Genomic DNA, 12,526 nt, shown 5'->3' on the forward strand with positions numbered 1-12,526 from the left:
GGTTTTTTTAACGGAATCTGATCACTTTTTGTAATTGATCAGGTAGTAATCCAATCTGACCCTGCCCTCAAAGCAAAAATTCACAAAATATTTGCATGTAATATGTGTCATTACAGTATGATTGATGGGCAAGCAAGATACTCCAACCTCCAACTGAATGATTCATCGGTCCTTGTCCAGAGGATGGTTGTCGAATGAACAGTACATAGCAACAGTCTCTAGAGACTACATATGATGTATGAATTAAATTGCTTGCAAGACCTGTCAAACGCAGACCTACAATAATTCCTTGCTCTCTTTGTCCTGTGAGCCTGACAAGGATATGGAGACCAGCTGGAGCTTGATTAAAATAATGCATCAGTTTTATTCCTGTTCCTTCTCAGCTGGGAGTAGTCTGAGGATCGTGGGGGTAACTCTGCAACTCAATCGGACTAATCCAAAGCCATGAACTGTCTGTTTAAGGACCTTGACCTAACTTCTATTTGGCAAAACACCATTGGCCAAGCTATTTGCTCGCAAAAACACAGCTTGTGCTGAAGTCCAAGCGTGTTTATAGTATTACTCCACACTGTCCCATCTCTTAACCAAATACATTTATTATAGCACCTAATTATAAGACAAATGGTGGGGATGAGAGAGGTATATAATTCAGGCTCAGATTGTAGGACAAAATCATTAATCTTGTTCTCAGAGTGAGTTATTACGCTAGCGTAATACATTTATTTTATCCATAAAAAATATAAGAACGCGGTAATATAATAGTTGTACACAGCCCTGACAAATAGAGCCCTAAGTACTCATTACATGCCATATGCACCTCCCCCAGTAATTCTGCAAGATTACCACCCTTTTGAGATAGTGTTTGTGGATGTGAGATCAAAATGTTTTATCAGCCTCAAATTTCAATTGTTTTCTATGGAGTCATTTCACTCTGCATTTCCTAAGCTGTTAAAAGTCTTGACCCATTAGCTGAATAAGAACATATAAATGCCCAAACTGGGGTGGTGATGTTATGAGTTTGATTTGACACTGCGAAAACTAATAGAGCTTGACAGTGCATTATAGCGCCTTACAGAACGAAGCATGGTAAGGCAGCCCATAATAGAGCATGGCAGTGCATGAGGATATATGACAGTATATGGCCTGGCAGGACTTACCTGTGAATGAAAACATATTCTAGGTGGAATGTCTGGCAAAGTGTGGAAGTCTCGGCAATGACAGCATGCTTTGAGTGTAAGCTCTGGGAAGCAGGGACTGTCTACTATAAGACAGTCAAAAAAACAAGCCAAAGTTGCACAGGAAAAGGAGCAATCCAAAGGAAAACAAACTGTTTATTTCTTCCAATGTGTTGTCAAACACAGTAAAACTGTGCCTTAGTGACTAGCCGTCCGCTTGTTCGCGCAGCCTTGTGTGCACGCGCTTTGGAAATTAGCTTCGGTTATCCAAGACTCATCATCCATGTTTGGGCCCTTGAGGAAGGCTTGTTAGCCGAAACACGGCCTGCGTCGGGTCCGTTTTATCACTGTCTACTATAAGGGCATGCAACGTACTGTGACCAGGTGGAAGTGCTATAGGTACGTATGTTTGAGGGACACCTTTGCTCAGCAGCTCTAAGAACTCTGTCCTCTTGTGTGATGGATATCATCACCAAAAAACAGCTAGACGCCGCTGCTTCTGTGGTGGTTGCCTGGAAAGGCAGCTCTGCACGGGTATGACGAAGATGGCACTGTGCGACTCTTTTTTTTTTTTTTTTAATATGACCGTGATGACTACTAATCCTTTCACAAAAGGCAAGAGGGGTATTTATGTGGAAATGCAAATCTCTGACTCTTGGCGCAGACGGGTCCCATATATTTTGTACTTTGAACTTTAATTGGCGCTGTGAGTAAGATGCTTTTTCTCGCTCGCTCTCTCGCCCCAGAGATTTATGTTCTACAGTTAGAGCTCGTTTGTCTTTGTAAGGGGAAGATAGCTTTTTTTTTTAAAATACTTACACTGATTTTCCTGCTTGTAGCTTGAGACAGATTTGCATTGGGTTGGGTAAATCTGGCTTCTTTTATGGTGAAGTGGAGCAGAACCCCCCCCCCCCAAAAAAAAATAAAACAAAACCCAAAACAAACACTGCATTAAAGAAAGCCATCAAGGGCTTAGAAAAGAGTCCATTTTCTGTAGCCCTGTGTATGAGCTGAGAGGACTGATGATGTGACGAAGCACGCACTTATTCGAGGAGAGAAACAAGTGACATTCTATGACCAGAGGCACCGATTAATGTTTCGCGGGGTGGATGATGGCAACATAGCGTTCCACCGAAGCATCTGCATTGGTCTCCACTGCAGCTCAAGCATCTCCCGACAATTTTGGTTTCACGCCTCCCATCCCGTTGTTGAGGATTGCACACTAAAACAAGCAAGAGATTGACCCAAATCCGGTGAAAACGCAAACTCTGTGGAGATGGTGATGTTCAAGATGCAGGCTTCATTTAAAAATATACACATTCACAATCCACATAAAATATATCTAGGACCCAAACCGTTGGGAAATATGGCCCCAACATGGTCCGTGTTTCGACAATGCTGTCTTCCTCAGGGGTCCCTAAAAGTCCTGATATGAAACACGTGGATTAAAAACTGAAACAGTAGTGAATCGTAACTCTGCACCGATGAGGAATCCTCAAAAGCACAGAGCTATTGTTTCAGTTTTTAATCCATGGGTTTCATATCAGGACTTTTAGGGACCCCTGAGGAAGACAGCATTGTCGAAACACGGACCGTGTTGGGGCCACATTTCCGGAGTCTGTTATAGGGGAAAACACCTTCCAGGGTTTCAAGACTAACCTGGACATGTTCCAGCTAAACTGGGACGTACACAGGCGAGGCTGGACTCATTTAGAGCACTGGTCTTTGACCTGGGGGCCGCCGTGTGAGCGGACTGCTGGGCAGGATGGACCACTGGTTTGACCCAGCAGCGGCAATTCTTATGTTCTTATGAACATCACCATCTCCACAGAGTTTCTGATCACTTTTTCTGTAAAGTTTTCAATAAATCTTTCTGTTTCGTTTTGTTCTTGGTTTTCTCAAGTTTCAAGTTTATTAAGTTTTAATATACCGACCATCGACGGACACCTGGCTAGTTTACAATGTTAAAAATGAAAGGTTAAAAGTAAATTATGATTATTAAAAAAAAAAAGGGGGGGGGAGAAGTGAAAACATTAATTGGACAAATTACAAGTACAGACTTGAGCTTGAGGATGAGTGGGAAGAGGAAAGTTGATAAATACATTGGTAAAAAGAAAATAATTTAAAAAGAGAGGAAAGATAGGGGGAGGGGATAACAGTGGAGGAGATCGCTTCTTAAAAGCGGTTCGTGTTTCATTTGCTGGCTGTTGGAGAAGAAATATTTAAATGCTATGGTATGCGTCTTTGAATAAAAACGTTTTTAGTTTAATCCTGAATTTGTCTAGAGAATTTTCAAGATGGAGTATTTCTTTAACAAACTAAGGGGTATTGAAGTGTTTGGCGGTATTTATCGGATTAATACATGCTAAACCAGGGATGGTGTCAGGCAGTGACGTTGTAAAGGGAGGGAGGGGGGTCCGCCCTGGGTGCCATCTTGGTGGAGGCACTGGCACCTGTCCTCCTCTCCACTTCCCCTCTCATTCCCGACCTCCCCCTCCCCCGCCACACGCTTGCGCCCCTTCCCTTCCCTCAAACCTCTTTATTTTCCCACTTGCAGCCCATGTTGGTGTCGGCTCGCTCTTATGTCACTTCCAGGTCCCGTGCCTAGGAAGTGGGGTTTGCTTTTGAGTTTTTTACTGCGCTGTTTTCCCCCGTCTGCAAAAGGAGCCTATGATAAGTGCATGAGCGCAAAAGAGCCGACTATAGCTACTTGTGGATAGCTTCAGGCTCTGAGGCTCATTTGATTTAGTTATTAAACATTTTGCTGAATTGTGCTACGAAGTATACTTTCATACCTGCTGGCATAACACATACTTTACTGTAATTTTGTTCAACAGGGTTTCCTTCTGAATTTGTGGAATTAATTGAAAAGTTCCATTAAAAAGCAATTTAAGAACAATTTTAAAAAATTACTTAGCTGGTAGGTGCCTAACTCATGTTACTGGAAGAGATGCCCACTCCTTCCCGCTGCCAAGGAATGCTCCCTCCCCCTTACCTTATATATGATGGCTCACCAGAAGGATACCTACTCCCTTTGGTCAGTAGGCCTGCCTCTTCAAAATGGTGGGCCTTCCCCTCCCCGGTGCATCCTGGGATGCGCCGGGAAGGGTTTAAGGCTCTGATCAGCTTAGGTCTATGGGTGAGGTCTTATGTGTCTGGGACAATCACAGCCTTAGACCTCTCTCTGGTTGCACTGAGAGGGGCCTAAGGTTCTGATTGGCCCAAGTTGTTTAAGGCCCCACCTATGGGAGGGGCCTTAGGTGTCTGGGCCAATCAAAGCCTTAGGCTCCTCTCCAATGCATCTGGGGATGGGCCTAAGGCTCTGATTGGCCCAGGTGCCAGTATTTGCATGTACAAAACCATGAAAAAAAAGTCTCTGAAAATAAGCACCAAAATGTTTTGTTCAATGGAAGACATCAACCCATTCAGTACAACCTTCTTCCAATTTGCTTTGTTGTAGAGTCATTGACTGTGGTGGTCTGGAAAAACGGCAGAATTCTCTTGAAAATTTCCATCAGTTTTGTTGAAATATCTTTCCTCAGCCCCAAAAAGTGATTATTATAAATCTCTTCATTAACATATTTCAATTAAAATATTAACTAAACTAATTAAAATTCCTCCTTAAATAATTGAGCTATGATTCATCTTTATTCATCTGCCATATAAATGATTAATCCTCCCACAAATTAATATTAACTCATTTCCTTACTGATTAAGCAATGATGTTGAATTGAGGGGGGTGCTGAAAAGTTCTCAGCCCAGCCAAAAGAATGACGTGGATAGGGCTCAATCGATGATCTGAAACAATATCAAAACCAGCGAATTTTGTTTCTGCAGATTGGCACTTCATGAAATAAGATTAACCCTCTTTTCCGTTACAGGGGCAAAATAACGCTCAGAATTTAGGAAGCTGGTTGGTTGGGCCGAGACCTTTTCCGCATCCTCTTCTATACACAAAATTGCATTTCAGTTTCCAAAGCTTTTTATTGTATCATTTTGGTTAATGTGTAAATATGTTGGGTTTTTTTTTGGGGGGGGGGCTGGGAGGGAAGGGATATTTTTTAATTCACAATTAAACTTTGAGGGAAACATCTTTCCCTAATTATGACTTTTGTTTGATACAGGGGCTGCTGAAAAGTTCTCAGCCCAACCAAGAAGAGAATGACTTGGATATGGTTCAATTAATGATCTGAAACAATGTCAAAAACACAGAATTTCATTTCTGCAAATTAGCACTTAATGAAATAAAATAACCCTCTTTTCAGCTACGGTGGCGAAATAACGCTCAGAATTTAGGAAATTGGCTGATTGGGCTGAGAACCTTTCAGCACCCCTTCGTATGTAATAAAAGTGAGCCAAGTATAGGACAATCAAGCCATTGTGACATCACTGATGAGGCTGGCTCTTATTGGTGGAATGAGGCATTATGACATCACAATCTCAGCTCTGGTTATCAGAGGCTGAAACTCTTCACACTTCGAAGGGGTGCTGAAAAGTTCTCAGCCCAACCAAGACGAGAATGACGTGGATATGGTTCAATTAATGATCTGAAACAATGTAAAAAAAGCAAACAAAGAAACATAGAATTTCGTTGCTGCAAATTGGCACTTAACGACATAAGATAACCCTCTTTTCAGCTATAGTAGCGAAATAACGCTCAGAATTTAGGAAGCTGATTGGTTGGGCTGAGAACTTTTCCGCATCCTCTTCTATACACAAAATTGCATTTCAGTTTCCAAAGCTTTTTATTGTATCATTTTGGTTAATGTGTAAATATGTTGGGGTTTTTTTGGGGGGGGGGTCTGGGAGGGAAGGGATATTTTTTAATTCACAATTAAACTTTGAGGGAAACATCTTTCCCTAATTATGACTTTTGTTTGATGCTGCTAAAACGTTCTCAGCCCAGCCAAGAAGAGAATGACGTGGAACCGTGAAACTTGCAAGTTATTCCACACTTTTCGGGACACTTTTCGTTTCAGTGATAGGAAATGAAACAAAAAGCGTCATGAAAAATATGGGATAACTTGTAAGTTTCACGGCTCCACGTCATTCTCTTCTTGGTTGGGTTGAGAACTTTTCAGACCCCCCCCCCCCTCGTAACTATGTACTGAAGGATTCAGGTTTTGCTTAGTAAAAGAGTAAAGTCAGACTCACTCAGATCTCTCTATTCTAGAACTCTCCATTCATACTCATGCTCCTCTCTTGCACATTCTGAAACAAAAATTAGATAGAGGCAGACAGTGGTGTAGCAAAGGCTCCCCCACCCCTGTTCCTTCCCTACCCCGTACCTCTTAACTTCACCGGCATGATCAGCATCAGCATCTCGCTGCCCGCATCAGTTCGCCCTCTGATGCCACTTCCTAGGACATCAGAGTGACATCAGAGGGAGAGCCAACAGGTTGGAGCTGCTGCCCACGTCAGCGATAAGATAGAGGTACGGTGCGAAGGAAGGGAAGGTGCAGATCTGGTGGGGGAGGAGAGGGAAGGAGCAAGGTTCGCCAGCACCCTCACCCAGACAGCACCTGGGGCAGTTTGCCCCCCGCCCCCCTTACTACGAAACATGCAACGTGTGTTACTTCTCCTCTTGACCCAACCAAGCCCCCCCTTACGACAGCTAAAACCACACCTTTTGCTGATATCTTCGAATGGTCAGGATTTTCCTATCGACAATTCCATAAAAATCCTGGGAGTGCCATTGGAGCGACATCTTACCTTAGAACAGGGATGTCAAAGTCCCTCCTTGAGGGCCGCAATCCAGTCGGGTTTTCAGGCTTTCCCCAATGACTATGCATGAGATCTATTAGCATACAATGAGAGCAGTGCATGCAAAACGATCTCATGCATATTCATTGGGGAAAGCCTGAAAACCCGACTGGACTGTGGCCCTCGAGGAGGGACTTTGACACCCCTGCGTTAGAAGAACACACGGACTTGTTAGTCAGAAAATGTTTTTCGGTCCTATGGAAACCCAGAACCATTAAAAAATATTTTGATGTAGCATCATTTCATTTGCTGGTTATAGCTTCCATCTTAAGCATCCTTGACTATTGCAATATTATTTACCTGGGAACATTCAAGAAAACTCTTAAAAGACTCCGAGTTATTCAAAATTTGGCAGTTTGTATGAAAAAATGGGAACATTTTAGTCCCTATTATCAAAAATTACACTGCAGCCGATGGAAGCAAGAGTTTTGTTTAAATTTTCTTGTTTTTGCTTTAAACTAATATTTGGCTTGGCCCCTGCGTATTTGGTCCCTCACTTTTTTGAGAATTGCTTTAACAGGCCTACACGTAGAATCCATATGTTTACTTACCCAACAATAAAGACGTCGTTATAAAACAGAATTCTTGCTTTCCAGGCAGGTAAACTGAATGACTGGTAGGGTAATACTATCATGCACGCCCCATCCTATTTTAGTTTCAGAAAATCAATAAAAACACAATTGTTTGATCGATTTGTAACCTAAGGATTCATTGTTTATTTTATTTTTATTCTGTATATATGTATTCTGGTGATTTGTATTTTTTCACTGATTGTCCAGCACTTCTTACTGTAAACCACCCCAAACTATTATGGCTTTGACGGTGTATAAGAATAAAATTATTATTATTATTATTATCCCTGTGCAGACTTTTAGCTATGTAAAGAATTGTCAATTTTACAGTAAACAGTTGTTTCTGGAAATTATTCCTGGAGTATGGAATATATTGCTGTTAGAATTACATCTTGAATATGATTATTTTCGATTTAGCTAGGTGCCTTGACTTAGGAATTTTTATAATTAGTTATTTTTTTCATTTTTATGATTTTTTTTTATCTTATATTGCTATTATGTGATTGTACAGTATTATACTATTTTGTGTTTTGTTCTTCTTAAATTGTAAACCACCCTGAGCTTTTGGTTGAAACTACGGCGTTACCCCGGTCATTTGCGGTTGGCGATTCGGAATCTCAGTCATTCGCGGTATTTTCCGAATGGGCAGGAGAGAGCAGCCAGAGCGCCGGCGAGTGAAGGAAATCACTCATGGTAAGCTCCGACAGCCTCTTCCTGCACTAAAGTCGGGCCTCACCAATCAGGAGCTGCGTGTCAAAGCTGCCCTCTCCTGTCTTCCCCGCTAAAAGCCGTATTCGTGGTTTTTCAAGATCCGCGGGGGTTCCGTTCCAGGAACCCCCACGAATATCGGGAGAATACTGTATTTCTGTACAGCACTAGTATTATTGTCTAGATTTGCTTAGGTAAATTGTGGCTCCCACATCTTCTATATAGAGTCATCAGCAAAGAACTTGCTTGCCTGGTAAGTTGGTAAAACTGCCTGCTACCCCTAGGCCGCGCCTCATTGCAGCCGGGTAGCCAATGGAGACTTAAGACCAATTGGCTCAGCCAGTCTGGCAAGTAGGGCTCTATGGTCTGCTGCTACTTCTGACAGAATGCCTTTGAGGACAGGGTCCTTTGTTAGGCTTTCCAAAATGAAGACATCACTGGTGCAACCAGAGACTGTGCTCTAACAAACCCCCAGATGGTCAATTTTTCTTTAGACAGAAAAGAGCTTGAACCAAAGTCAGAAATCAAAAAGGTGCCTTCTAGCACCTGAGGGATTTTTGCATCACTTCAGTAACTGTCAGGTTTGATAACACAGAAAAAGAAGTTCGATTTGTAAGGTGAATGTGGGGTACGTTTATATTGGCTATGGAGTAGATCAGAGTGACTTTAAGCAGAGCACAATTACGAGGGCAACTTCGTGAACTCTTGTTATCAATTCTGCTTTTTCTCTCAGCTGCGATGAAAAAGACAGCGCTATCTGTATCTGTTCTGCATCTCTTCTGAAAGCGAAATGATATTACGGGGCATCGGATGATAAGAATTTGAAGTTGTAGCGGCCGTGAACTCATTTCTTCGCTATAATGCTGTTTGCATACAAAACTAAAACGATCACTTATTTGCATACGTCGGGTCTTTCGCGGTGCCTCTTGGCTCCCTGACAATTTGAAATAGCTCCTCTCGCCGCCCAGACGGATCTCTGCTGCCTTCCCTGCAGTGCGAGCCCGCGGGTTTAAAGTGGGCCTGCACGCCGCAGTGCAGCCCCGCTTTAAACCCGCGGGCTGGCACTGTAGGGAAGAGGCTGCCGCCGCTGGAGATAACAGGAGCAGGAGAGTCAGGGCCCGGGAAACACCCCCCCCCCCCCCAGTAGAAAAGAAAAAGGATACAAAACGCATGCGCAGACCATCTGCAGGGAAAGCAGATGGTCTGTTCATGCACGTTGTCACACCCCCGGTACTAGGTTGTCAGACTGGCTACCGGGCAGTGTGCAAAAGAATTGTCCTGAGAATTTTTGTGCCTTCCTAAGGTAGAAGGGTCCTGCTGGCATTAATATCAGGGTAATAAATAATCCCCAAGAACAAAAGAACATCAAACCCGGAGTTCTGAAAGAGAGCAAGCTTTAAATAAGACAGCACCCTTGAAGTAACAGTGCTGTCAGTGTAGGGTATTGCTTCCCAAAACAGGCTTGCATACAAAATAAAAAATAAGAGGCCTTAAGAAAACTCACGGGCCTCTGCCTTTCCACAAGTAAGTGTCCCGGTCTGGCTTTCTTAAATAAATTCACAGTCCATCACAGAACTATAGCATCCAACTTGCATAATCTTTAAGTTTAACTTATCAAAAGTTCCTCTAGTACAGTCCAAAGTACTGCACTCGCCTTTGAAACAACAGGCTTTCCATCTCAGCTTACTAAGCCGGTGGGGGAGGGATGCAGCCGAGTCCACACAATTAACATTTGCCAAACTGGCGTGGCTCCCAACGTGGGAGACCTTACTGATGTCCAATACCTTGTTTTCGCTATAATAAACACCAGCGAAAGCCAATTCAAACCAAAAAGTCAAAGATTTAATTGGTTATCAAAAAAATAGAAAACCAAAAATAATACAGTCCAAAGAGGAACAGTTCTCAACACTATCCTTTAGTCCTGGACTTTAAATCATACAGTTTTGTTTCTTCACCAGGCATTGTCATATACTGCATTGCAAAACAAATTTCAAACATGAAGAGAACGAAAATGCAGTATTGCAGTCTTTTGATATTTTCCAGCAATGGCACCTCTGCAGTCCTGAAAGGTCACTTGGACACACAAAGTCAGAGGCGTGAAGAAAGTACAAGAAATTTTATTCACAGCATGCCGGGACTCTAGTGCAGTTAATAGCCTGCCTACTAGAGTGTCAGAAATAGGAAATACACAGACTTTTATGCCCTTTTTGCAAACTAATATATGCAAGAACTACAATTTTCATTTGTTACTTCTATAACTTTTCTACAATTATTATTGGTCCTAAGCTCACATTAGCAGGTCACTTATCTAACTCTTACAGTTCTAAATGTTAAATGTACAGAAGGGCAGGGTACATCATGGCTCAAACTCTTATCTATTCAGCTTACAATGTGGTAAGGTAGGGACATACATTTTAGGCAGATGAAGTCAATAGATTGTACACTTTCTTCAGCTATGTAGACCAGAGCAATATTTTAAACAACAGTTAACCATTTCATGACCCTACAGTCCTTTCCCCTGTTGGGTAACAAAATTGCTGGTTCCCCTTTCTTAAATTGCTTTAACAAGCTCCCGCAGAATCCCAACCCTTAGATCTTCGGGGATCCTACCCCAATTCTGAAAGTCCCTTGGAGTATAATAGGAAACAGGGAAACTGCTCCACAAGCCCAAAAGAAAACTCCTTTCAGTTTCCCCTGGCTTTTGCACACCTGGAGTGCAGCAATGTAATTAATGCTGCTGCAGCACTGCTCTCAGCTTGGTTTTTCAGTAGAACCAAAACTTTTATACCAAAACAAACAGTCCCAATAACTATCTCCTTATGGAAACCAGTACCTCCAGTCCTTAGTGAGAGACTGCCAAGCTGACATCCACGGCTTCCACGTTCTCAGCTCCAGGCAGCACCCATTCAGCCGTGTCCATGTTTTCTGGAACACCCAACTGCTCTGCTGACTCTTGGTCAATGGAATCCTCCCATTCCATCGGCTCCTGTGCGAGGTCTGGCCTTTGCCTGGCCCGGAGAACCTTCTCTGCCAGGTCCTCATGTGCAGCCTGCCTTACTGCCTTGGAGAGTTGCTTAAGAGTGATTGTGCCACTCCCTGTTCTAGGTGTCTGCGTTCCTAGCTTTTGTGCTCTTTGGCTCCCCCCTAGGTTGCTGGGCAGAATGCAACTGGGAGCCTGATTAAATCTCCTAAGGGAGCTGGGTTTTTTACTAGGACACGGAGCTATTCTGGCTCCTGCTCAGGCTCAGATGGCTCAGGATAGGCAGCTCTGCTTTCAGGATCTCCTGCCTGATCATTCTCAGTCAGTCTCTGGTCTTGGTCAAAGGGTTTACTATGGGGTTTTACTCTGACATGATCGTCTCGGGGAGCGGAAATGTCACCACGTGGATCACACACCAGCGATCTGGGCAGGCAGATGTGTGCATTCCTCTGATCGCCCCCATCTGTGCAAATTTAAGTTTGCAGAATTCGTTGGACCTGCCCGGATCGGGACCGATCGGGCCAAATCCTTAAACCCAACCAACTGAAGATCTCCAGTTAAGTGGCTGTTGACATAAATGGTGTAATTCAGCCAAGGACCGAAGCCCCTATAGCCAAACCCACCACCCAATGGAATATTTTATAATAATTTATATCAAAGTGTGAATTTTTCAATTAATAAATACCATAAGTTATTGTAAAAAAACTTTAAAAAAAAAATCACATTATGACTTAGCTTATAGAGTCTCACGGGTCCCGACGTGGAACTTTTTCAAGGAGCCCACAAGGGAGTTGAAAGGTCGTGCTTAACACAATATGGGGGATGCCTTGGTTTGCACCATGCCGTTCTGTCATGTCAGCGAAATTCAGCGTGAAGATTCTCAAAACTGTTCACTGCTTTTTTGCTAACTTTTTTTTTTAGGTTTGCAAAATAAAAAAAATCCCCGGATCTGCTCCTTCGCTTTCTCATTACTCTGCATTTCCTGGCTGCCGCCACCTGCGAGCTGTTTTAATTTTCACACCACCAAAGACTTTCAAGTGCCACACCTGCTTTGACAATGCCTCCGAAAGATTCCATTGTGAAATTAGTTGCTCCAGCTTTAGCCGCAATAATCAGCGCGCGGCAAAGTGTTTGCTGAACACCCGCGCTGGTGCAGAAACCCCACACCTGCACCCTTTTAGCCATCTTTAGAAAATCAGCAGCATTGTCTGCAATCGCAGAAGCTCCTGACACCCATTATGCCACAGAACAGCAAGCAGATTCATCAAACATTCATGCCGTTTCTTAATTTGGTTTTGGAAGCAGCAGAAATTGTGTTAATATTTGCA

The 12,526-nt window shown here is 43.0% G+C and overlaps 1 protein-coding gene across 1 annotated transcript in view; it reads right to left on the reverse strand.

Moving 5' to 3' along the window:
- The window catches only part of SH3RF2 (SH3 domain containing ring finger 2), a 241,127-nt gene extending 229,873 nt beyond the window's left edge, over window positions 1-11,254 (reverse strand). Inside the window, exon 1 of the mRNA XM_033926931.1 lies at window positions 11,052-11,254. The gene's annotated coding sequence lies outside the window, so the exon portion shown is untranslated. The remainder of the gene's footprint in view (window positions 1-11,051) is intronic.
- Window positions 11,255-12,526: the final 1,272 nt, after the last annotated feature.

Source organism: Geotrypetes seraphini, chromosome 18, assembly GCF_902459505.1.
Source record: "Geotrypetes seraphini chromosome 18, aGeoSer1.1, whole genome shotgun sequence".
In the NCBI taxonomy this organism is placed as follows: domain Eukaryota; kingdom Metazoa; phylum Chordata; class Amphibia; order Gymnophiona; family Dermophiidae; genus Geotrypetes; species Geotrypetes seraphini.